This window comes from Tursiops truncatus, chromosome 7 (genome assembly GCF_011762595.2).
Source record: "Tursiops truncatus isolate mTurTru1 chromosome 7, mTurTru1.mat.Y, whole genome shotgun sequence".
Taxonomy (NCBI): Eukaryota; Metazoa; Chordata; class Mammalia; order Artiodactyla; family Delphinidae; genus Tursiops; species Tursiops truncatus.
The window spans coordinates 83,982,158-83,993,784 of NC_047040.1; the positions used below are offsets into that span (position 1 = coordinate 83,982,158).

Sequence of the window (11,627 nt, forward strand, 5' to 3'; positions counted from 1 at the left end):
TTCTCTTCCAAGCTGCTTTATTTTGCAACTCTTTCCCTAATTAACAGTGTCCTGGCAGCCCTATAAGGAAGTCCAGTTGAAAAGATGCCAAAAAACTGCCATGACCATTTCTTAATGTCAAGCACAAGCCAAAAGTGAGATTCAACGTGTTACCTGAATTAATTTTGTTTGATGTTTGGGATGTGATTTGATGCTTTTATTTTTATAAACTTTAATTTTGCTTCTTAAGTCAAAAAAGCAGAGGAAGGGGTACAAAGAGTTCACTACAGGGAAAGTTTTTTTCTAGCTGTCATTGGTGAGTTTCTGTTTATTCACCCTGGGAGGGCTTTAATAACTGCGCTGCTTTGTTGATCACATGACCGTGTTTGCACCGGTCTTGCTTCTGAATACCTAGGCAAGGGTCTTTCATCTGATTCACATGTCGCTCAACCTTGGATCAATGCCAGATTCCCCACCTTCATGAATGATCAACTCATGTAGCCTGTTGCTAATAATGTGTTCACTTTATGGCAGATGATGCTTATTTTGGACAGGGTGAATACGGACCTTGGATGTTTGAACAGGGAAGAGCAGTACATAGTGTGTGTGGGCGCACTTTCCAGGGTAAAGATCAGATACATATTCTCAGGTTGCCCCTTATCTCCCCTTTGCACTCTCATAGGAAGGGAGTTTTCAGTTCACTTTATCATTCACAAGTTACCTCCAACTTAGCCTTGTCATTGCGATTCGTCACACTTATACTCTATCCTTTTATGTGCTGTATCTCACTGAAGTCTCCACACACCAGGCTAGTGCCCCAGGGTATATGCCTACAACAAAGATCTCAAACATAGTTTAAAAGGAAACACCATAAAAGAGAAAAATAATGGTCACAGTTGCTGCTAGAGGCTGGTTCCCACAAATCCGGCAGGTTTTCCAACTTCAACCAAAGCTGAATTACAAGGGTAGCTATCAACTCAGCAGCTCTAAGTATGGTTATGTGTTGTCGCACTATGGTGTTATCTTTTTCTTTCTTCTGCTTTTTCTTCTGTAGCAGGGCTCCCCAACTTAACCTTCTCAACTAAGAGATAGGGAGAACATAGTTTCTTTGTCTTCCCTTAGCTGACTGGAGAAATCTATGAGAAGCAGACGGAGCAGGCTGCTGGGCTTCCACAAGAAGCAATGATTCTGCCCTTGGCCATGTTGTGGGGCCATATTACCCGTCTAGCAGATTCCCATAACTCAGATGTCAATAACTCCATTCTCATCAAGTCTGGCCATACCCAAGCTGCAGGATTCTTGAGTGTGCGCTAGGCCACTGCCCAAGACTCACCTTGGGAACATGTTAGAAATTCACCTCCCCAGAAGCCCAAACCTGGAGACTCAGTCAGTAAGGTTGGTCTGGGTTGTGAGAGTCTGTAGTTAACAAGCTTCACAGATGACACTGATTCCCTGCCTGGCTTGGTGATATCTGGTTCACGTTATGGCATTTTTCTCAGGGTGTGTAACTCTGGAAATACACAGGTACGGTAATACCAAATAACAGACTCAGATGGGCAGCAGAAGGGGAAGGAAGGAGAATGTCATGTATAGAGCACTAAAAATGTGCTAAGCGATGTCCTAGGTGGTTCATCTTTGAAATCACATTTCATTCTCATAAAATGCTTAGACTTAATTACTCTGTTTTAATGACGGGAAATTTTTTTCTGCTGTTGTTTCTTCTACATAAATTAAGGGTGAGATGAGTTTGTAAGGGCTTTCCCCTAATTTTTCTTGTTGCGGCCACTTAGCTATAAAATTTAGACGATAGGTTGCCATGGCATCTACAGTCCTCGTGTGTGTGATGTGTGTTATCTTTTGGAGAAGAAGGACATGTATATTTTGACATTCCTATCAATGACAAAACAAATTATGCACATTCAAGAGCTTAAAACAACACAGATTTATTTTCTCACAGTTCTGTAGGTCAGAAGTCTGGGTAGGCATGACTGATTCCTCTGCTTTGGGACTGCTGAGGCCGAAGATGAGGTGTCGGCCGACATCGGCTCTTGTCTGGAGGCCCTTGAAATAGGGATGGGGAGACGTGCTTATAAGCAGAGCCCAGATCCTGGTGGTTGGCAGCTGAGGTCCTCATTTTCTTGCTGATTGTCAGCCAGCATCCTCTCTTGACTCTTAAAACCATCAGCATTTCTTGTCATGTTGTCCTTTCCACCAAAGTCATATTCATGCTTTGAATCCTCCCCTTTTGTGTTTCTGCTCTCCTCTCCCCTCAAGTATGCAGTCTTCAGGGATAACCTTCCTTGGCTATATTGGGCTACTTAACTCACCCTAAAGTGCTTTCACTCAGTCTGATGAAAATTTGTGTGTCTGTTTCATGGCTGGCGTAGGTCTCTTCTGCCTGTGGCTGGGTGAACTTCACATTCACATGAATCACAACCTTTTTCATATTTGAGTGGCTGGTGTCATCATATCCTGAATTAGCTGTTTAGAACCACATCTCCATATACGATCAAATGTGCAATGGCCTGGGGGCAGTGGCTTGGATTTTATATCCAACTTAGAATTCATTTGTCAGAATAAATTGGGCTTGAAACTTGATGGTGAGACTTCAAGCAACTATTCAACCAATGGTCTCTCATTTTATTGATTTAGATAGTAAGCTCCTAAATTCAAGACCCATGAGGGGTTACGTTGCTTTGTTCTGCAACCATCAGAGATGAGGGCAAAGGTGAATGCTTAATAAAGGGATGTAATGATGATTATAAATATAGGGATACCTATGAGCAGAAAGGTTACACAAAAATTTCTCTTATCCGTGGTCTTTGCACATACGCAGAAAGATAATGATCATTTCGGGTCATCTACTCACAAGAGCATATATAGAATGCATATATTTTCCCTTATATTTTATTTTCAAAATAAATGAGAAGTAAAGTCCTCATAAACTGGAGTGGTAGTGGTGGGGAGATGTTTTTAATATATTGTTTTACTTTGAACATTTTATTTTTTCCAACCAGCCATACAAATCTACTGCATTTTCATTTCTTTAGTGGGGAAAGGCTTATTAGGAAAAAAGAAATGGATAATGGCAAAACCAAGGAAAGCAATTAGCTTTGTATAAAACACAGTGCACTGTAGTAGTGTATGCAAACTCTAAATAAGCCTTTTTAGTTCAGAGCAACCAAAACGCTTCTACTCACCTGAAAATGACTTTCTTCTCATTACTTCGAGCGCACAGTCAGCAACACCTAGAAGGACAAGAAAAAACAACCCATAAATGGTTTCGTAGATGTCCTGCAGAGAAGTTGAATTGTATGTTTTTAATTATACACATTGTCTCCAAGAAAACAGTGCCCAATAACAACGCTTTCTCAGAGGTAGTAATACTCCAAAATAAGCTCCAAAATGATCATTTAACTGTGTATTATATAGGAGGCCTTTGAAGCAGTGGAACATGTTCTAATTATCTGGCAAATACTTTTAGAATACATGCACACTTTGCTCCTGAATTTTGTTCTTCAGGATGGTGTACTTATATCTTCACCACATATATATGAGGTCTAACAAATTGGAAATATTCCAGCGTAATGTGTTATACTTAAATAAACACATTGGTTAAAGATCATTCTCGCACTTGCAGAATGAGCAAGGCCTACTTGTGATTTAAGTGCCACCTGTAGACCCCGTGTAAGACTGTAAGTAGTTCTCAAACCTGCTCCACCCACCTGCCTTCCAGAACATAATCCCTTAAAGTTCATTCCTCCAGAATAATTTTTTTTTTCTATACCCTAAATCCAGTAGCAGTTTAGAACAATCCTTTGAACTCTTACGCATCATTCTCATTCTAATGGAATATATCTGTGTATTATTTCCAAACTGAAAGTTGACTAATATGCCCTGATGTGGGTCATATTTTAGAGGGCAGGGGTAGTTGGGAAAGGTAAGTGCATGAGACACAGCAGACCTGGATGGTATACCACTGGTTTAGTCTGGCAAACCAAAAGGTGTACAAAGGCACTTGGTACCCATGGGAAAGGGAAGGAACTAGAAAAGGAAAGAGACTGTCAAAGAGGGAGAAGGAAAGTCTTTCAACTACTTCCAAATTTTACCTGTCACAGCCCCTCCCAGATCACTGAGAATCACTGCCTCACTTCCTGATAAGCTAGAGATATGATTTTTTTAAATATTATATTTCCTATTACTTTCTTAAGCACATTGCCACTCATTCTGCATACTCACCCACAAAGGAGCAAAGCTAGTCCTTCCTGAATGCATAGTAATAGGATACTCTTGATGGAGTATCTTATTTTGTAACAGAAACTATATTAATCCATTGGCATATTTGTTAGGATTAAAATTTACATGTCTCCATCCAAATGTGGAAAATCTCGAAACTTCATTATTTCCCTATCACGGAACTAAATTTCATAAAAGTCTCCTATTTCACTGATGAAAGCAACATCTTTACATTTACTCATTCAAAGAATGCTATTTTCTTTGAATTTTTAATAGTCTCCCATCATGGGAGACTCAATCTCTTCAAGCTCAGAGTTGCTTACTCTCATTCTCATTTTCAAGATGATGCACAGGTGCTGGACAAAATATGACAGTGGTCTGTATGTATATGGTTGGTCAGGCAAGATCATGAAAGAAAACACTCTGAAATGGGCAAAAATTATTATTGGGTATCTGTCCCGCCTAGCACACACTTCTGAGTTATATGATTCTATGACACTCTCCCACTCTGCCTTTGAGTTATTTTACAACTCTGTATATTGTAGTAAAGTGATAGCAGTGGGAATGGTTCCTGTCCATAGTACTGCCAATTAATTTTGTCTGGTGGAATGCAATTGATTACTGCCCTGATATTGCAGAGTTTGGCACTTATTGTAAATTGATTTCAGCATTCCTGATTACTTAAATAAATATGTGCTCTTTGAATTCTTCTTTCAAACATTTGTAAAATGTTCCTCACTCCTTCATTCATTAGTTAAATAAAATGTTTGACACGTGCATTTTATGTGCCTTTGAGAGCCGTGATTTTCACCCCAACAAGTCATTCTCTGATGACCTTCACTGACTTCTAGTTCAGGTGGAACTGCTCTTCCCTGGCCTCTGGTGTTGACCCTGTTCTTGATGCATTTACTGCTCAAATACTCAGTGGTGTTGTAACTAGAGGTCTGTTTTCTTAACATGACTGGAGGGCAGGGATCCCCACTTTGCTGATTCTCACCTCCACTCTCAATGGTAATGAACTCTCCAGCTAGTCCCTGGCTTTGGTCTGTTAATTCAGCCCTTGCCATGAAGATCTCATGGAATACTGGGAAATCTGAAAATTACCTTTCACTCCCCTACTGGGGGCACACATGATTTGTTCAATGTCTACATCCAACAGGGAAGGAGAATCAGGGTACAACTTCTGATATTTTTTCTGCCTCAACTTATTTCACTGCCATTCTCACTCCATTCACCTATGGAGTTACTCTCTAAGATGATTTCATATTTGGGTTCCAAGTGGACTTGCAGAGAGGAGACTCTACTTTCTTCTGTAATTGTCCATTTTCCTTTTTTGTGTGTAATTTTTCCTCTTGGGGTCAATCTCTCCAAAGGACTCTAGCAGCATCTTCACTCAACTCTTACTTTTCCAAATCTTTCCTCACACAGAGCACAGTCCCCCAACTCCCGCCCTGAGCTCTGAAGGCTCTCTAGCCTCCTTCCTAATATGTAGAAACTTTCCTTTCCGAGTTTCTCAACTTTTGTGTTTAGGGTCCCATGCTTCTGATATATAAAAAGTGCTTTTGGAATTTAGATGATATCCCCTCTCCTGACAAATACTTTAGAACCATCATTTCACTACAGGCTGAAAAACAGCCAGCTTTGAAAGTTAAAGTTGAAAGAAATGCCTTTATCTAAGGATGTACTGATCTTTTCCAAGCCTGGATGAAAGAAGTACTACACTGAAATAATCCAGCTTATTTTTAATGAACAATGTTTCAAGGAGTATCTTAAATATATAGTGCCTCTTTTAAGCCTAATAACATATCTATGGTAAAAGTATTACTTATTCCCATTTTTACATGTTAGAAAATAAACATATAGATGTTATGTAGCTTGTCTGAACTAATGAGGTTACAGAATTACTCAATGACAGTGCTGAAATTTGAATGCAGAGCTACTTAATTTTTCCACTACAGCTGCATTTCCTAGTTTAACAGAAAATATAATAAAATGATAATATCCATTTATGTTTCTCTATAAAACTCTACTGTGCTGTAGTAGTTAGAATAATGATCCCCTGCCTCATAACCTAATCCCTAGAACCTGTGACTATTTTACATGTTACATGGCAAAGTTGGGGGAGGTGCTTATAGTTTATATTGAATTGAGATAGGTAATCATCTAACCTTAAAATAAGAACATTATCCTGGATTATCCTATCGGGTTCAGTGTAATCACATGGGTCACTTAATATGTAAGAGCGATGCAGAAGTATCAGAACCAGAGAGATTGTATCATGAGGCTTGACCAGCCATTACAATGGGCTTTGAAGATGAAAGATGGCTATAAGCCAAGGAGTATGGGTTGCCTCTAGAAGAGGGAAAAGAAAAGAAAGAGATTCTCCTCGGAGTCTCCTGAAAAGAATACAGCTCTGCTGACACTTGAGTCCAGTGAGATCCATTTCTGATTTCTGACCTTAAGAACTGTAAGATAGTAAATTTGTGTTGCTTTAAGCCACCAATTTGTAGCAATTTGTTACAGGAGCAGTAGGAAGTAACATATGTGCAAAAACAGTATCTCTTTAGCCTTTTATGAATTTATATTTTCTAGATAATTGACTTCTAATTTATTTGGCAAATTCTTCTCACAAAAACCTGTCTGTTCCTCTCCCCTGATCCTGACACACAGTTAAATGCATTTCTTAGTCTCTGTGGATATGTATGATCAAGGTACTGAGTGTCAGCTAAGGGGATACTTTTAGAAGTCATGCATGTCACTTCCTGGCCAAGGATTTTAAAAAGCAAGTTTCCTTCTCCTTCCTTTCTCCACTTCCACAGACTGGATGCCACTTTGCTTCAAGCAGCCTGGGTCACTGGATCATCTTGTCGTAAAAAGCCACATGCAAACTATGAATACTGGATTGTTGCATGCACAAGAAATAATCTATTGTGTGAAACCACTGAAATGTGTGGGTATATTTGTTGCAGTAATTACTGCTATCCTAAGTAATTCTTTATAGATATTAAAGTTATTTTTACCTGGGATCAAGGGAACTAATTAGAAACCATAAGCAATGCAATCTCGACTACCACTTTCTTTAGGATGTCATCAATTCTCGCCACAGGAATTTACATCATGTAACTCAGGTCCCTGATTCCAGTCCCACCCTATTTCAACCCATTCTCTAAACTCTAAAGATGTCTTCCAGATACCAGTTTAACTGGGTGTAATCTCTCTACTCTCCATAGACACACTCGTGCTTTAGCCACGTTGCATTCTCACCGTTTTCTGGCCATGCTTTTCAAACCTTCTTAATTTTACATATGCATTAGGATCCTTGAGTGAACAGGATTTGAAAAGAAAACCATCAGACTCTAATGTTTACAGGTGTGGCTGTGGACAAGTTACATGGACTCCCGAAGCCTCAGGAAAATAGGAAGAGAGGAAAATTCACTTAACTTCATAAAAAGCATCTATGAAATATTTAGAGCTAATATTGTACTTAATGGTGAGAGACTGAATACGTTCCCACTGGGTTAGGAATGAGGCAAGGATGTCTGCTCTTACCATTCTTTTCAATATAGTACAGCAATTCTACCCAGTATTATCGGGTAAGAAAAAGAAATAAAAGGCATACAAGATGAGAGAGAAAGAAATACAATATCCCTGTTCGCAAGTTACATGGATGCAAATTCCAGGGAATCTAACACCCCCCCACCCCCAAATTCCAGACTAAGAAGTGAGTTAGCAAGGCTCCAGGATACAAGATAAGCATACAAAAATCAATAGTATTTTTATAAACTAGCAAGAAGATGTAAACACTGAAATTAAAAATATAATACCACTTATGATAGCTCATAAGAATGAGAAATATTTAGAAGTATAAATCCAGTAAAATACATTCAAGACTTTTATGCTAAAATCTACAAAATTCTGATAAAAGATATCAAAGAAGTTCTAAATAAAGGAGAGACACATTGTGTTCACGGCTTGGAAGATGTAACATACTAAAGTTATTAATTCTCCCCAAATAGAATTAATATAATTTCTATCAAAATCTCAGCAGAGATTTTTATAAAAATAGACAAAATTATTCTAAAATTCACATGGAAAGGGAAAGGAACTAGAATAGCTTAACACAACTTTGAAAAACAAAATAAAAGTGGGAAAAATCAGTACACTCAATTTCAAGATTTATTCATTTCTACATCAAAAAAGACTGTGTGGTATTGGTGAAGACATAAATGCATAGATTAATGGAAGAAAATAGCAAACTCATATAGGGCCACAGAAATATTTCCAACTGAGTTTTGACAAAGGTGCAAGATGTTACCATTGGGGCAACCTGGATAAAGAGTATAGGGATCTTTTTATATTATTTCTTACAACGGCATGTAAATCTACAATTAAAAATTTAGTAAGACAAAATTATGATCAATGGAAGAGCAACATTAGCATTACCTAGCAGCATGCTTGAAATGCAGAATCTGAAGCCATATCCCAGACCTACTGAATCAGATATTGCATTTTTACAAAATCCTCCGGCAACTGATGTGCACATAAAGTTTTGAGAAGCACTGCTCTAGGCAATATCAAAAATTGGCATTTAAGTCATCCTAATATATTGCTGGTTTTGTGTCTCTGTTCTCTTTTCATTTTGTAAATTAAGTTTTCTTGTGCATGGCAGATATACATTCCATGAAATAAAACAAACCAGACCCTCAAATTTGAGCATTTTATATTTTGAGTTTTCTCCCCAAGCCCTTTGATTTCTTGATACATTTCTTTTTTTCCCTAACTTTACCACAAGAAATTCTAGTTATCCTTCTAATAATACTATTAGAATTGCTAAAGGATGCTTTTTAATCTTTTATTGAAAATTACTAACTTAACAGAACACAGCTTAGTATATTTTGCAAAATTCATGCACCTAATCTGTTAGGATCCAGAGTTGTTTTTTCACTCTAGTACATTCCATAAAAACAACTGTGCTAATATTTTTATTGTAATAATTTTTCTGAAATACATTAAACTATGACAAAACACATGCCTTTTCTTATTCCTTAGACACTAAAGCTATTTCAAAGACTTACATCTAAGTATTAGCAATATTCTACAGTATTACCCGTCATGATTTCCAATTTCATTATTTTTTCTCTAGAGCTATGAGGCATGTGCCTCATTTAGTCTAAATTCCCATTGAGTGTGAAAGTTTTAACTAGGTTCCTTTGTGTTTCCACCTTGATCTTCCAAACACAAGGCTTTCTTTCTTCAGAATGCTCTATTCTTCAGCCTTGCAAAGTGAAATCCATGTTTCCCCAGGTCATGAGTGTCTGGAGGGTTTTAAGATCAAAATAACAACGTATCCCCACCTATCTTTGGGAGCTTTAGTCCATATAAAAATTCCTGCAAAGTCCAGGAAGTCCTGGGAGTCCAGGAAGATCAACTCTATTTTGTGCTCAGAGCTATATCCCTGTGGTTAGCATATTGCTTGGTACAAAGTAGGTACTAAATAAATATATTTTATCTGTCTGACTTGCTGACCATCAAATACACACACACACACACACACACACACACACATTGTGTGTGTGTGTGTGTGTGTGTGTGTGTGTGTGTGTGTGTGTATCTTTTCACCTAATTGCCCCTATATCTAATTATATGACATGAATATCAGAAAGATGACTCAGGCCAATAACAATCTCTCTTAAGAGCATAACATAAAAAATACAGAATCTATAGCATTCATTAGTGAGAAAGAAATTGAAAGATCATGCTATAGAGGGGTAAGAGAGTCCAGTGAAGCACATTTAAGCATGATTATAGTTACAAAGTAATGAGAAAAATTAGTTTTAATTGATATTTATTGAGCACACACAACATACTCTGCCTCATTTGGGCCTCACAAAAAACCTATGAGGTCAGTGAAGTTATTATTCCATCTCCATAGAGATGAAGAAGTAGAAGCTCACAGAGGTGAAGTGATTAGACCAAAGTCAAAAACATGTACACGAGAGACCTAGGATTCAAACCCCAATTTGTCTGATGAGAAGACTGACCTCCCAACAAACTCTAAGTTTCTGTAACTATTTGGTGATGGGATAGAAATAAGAAGGCCTCCAGAACTGGGACACTAATTCAAACTGGGAAGCTCTTGAGTGAAGATGCCTGAGTTGAGGTCTTTAGAGTTTCCAAGGATCTCCTCCAACACTGGTCTCTGCAAAATCCTGCTAAAGCTTTTGCTTTTGGATATTCATGATATCTCACTCTTTTTCTCACAGCACACAATTCAAATTGTTGAAGGCTTTAGTGGATCTCAGACCCTTTACAGCATTGTTACTCCAAAATAGATCTAAGATTATCTTACTGTGCTAAGGAAGTAGTCTTCCCAGCTACTGCATGCATATATCACTTCCTTTCTCTCCTGATATGGATATATCAGTGATATCAGAACCACTGAAAGGTTCCCCATCCCCAAATGCCTACTATACTCTTAATCTTATCCCAAATCATCAATACTGCAATAAAATCTCCAAGACTCATCACAATGAAATACCATCTCCAATTTTTCTGCATTCCAATTGTCAGCTGATCCACTGCTCAGTCACTGTGACATTTTCATGCTCAATAGAAACCCTGAATAAAGAAAAGTACCCCACACTCTTCTACTTACCCCTCCTCCCCCTGCTTTGATCACACTAGGACAGAGGTTGCAAAGTACTATTGCCTTGGGCTTCCAAAATCTTTCAGCGATTCCAGTGAAAGAGTCCTTTCAGCTTCTAGTCAATCTTTGCAATCTTCCCCCACTTCCCTCGGAGGCAGGCATGAGGCCAACAGAACCAGAGGACAATCTGAGTGACCAATACCCAAAACCGTACTGGATTCAAAATTTCCCCTTTCGCCTAACACTGATTCATTGTCCTTGGAATACACTTGGGTGCCTCTTGGGAGTTAGTTTTTCTCTATATTAAATATGCCAGTTGAAAGATCAAGGAAGGACACTTAAGATTGAATTCTATGCTGTACTTTAGTTAATAAAAAGAATGTGGCTTAAGTGTGAGGTTAGGAGAATCTGTCTCTATCATGACAGATAGTTTCGGTGAAAGTTGGGGTCTCACAGGTGCAGAAAGTTCAGACCAGAATTAGAGGTTCTCAAACATAGTTGTAGTAGTGGAACCCAGTTTTTATTAGCAAATTACCACGAAGAACTTCAGAATATAAAACATTCAGAAGCAGAGGATGGCAATATCTTTTGTAGTTCAGCAATCTCTTCTTGCTCTCTAACCAACTAACATATTCCAATAGGGAGTACTCCAGTATAAAGTATTAGAATAAAGAAGAGAAAATAACATTTAATGGGGCATTATGATGCATTAAGAGTCACATACATTATCATATATAATTTTTATAGAGCCCCTCTTACATAGGAG

The 11,627-nt window shown here is 38.2% G+C and overlaps 1 long non-coding RNA gene across 1 annotated transcript; it reads right to left on the reverse strand.

Annotated features, from left to right (window-relative positions):
* Positions 1-1,954: 1,954 nt before the first annotated feature.
* On the reverse strand, positions 1,955-10,954 carry LOC141279099 (uncharacterized). Its single transcript, XR_012332855.1, has 3 exons — positions 10,871-10,954; positions 3,180-3,227; positions 1,955-2,040 (listed from the first exon to the last, which is right to left on the reverse strand). It is a non-coding gene; the product is annotated as an uncharacterized lncRNA (long non-coding RNA).
* Positions 10,955-11,627: the final 673 nt, after the last annotated feature.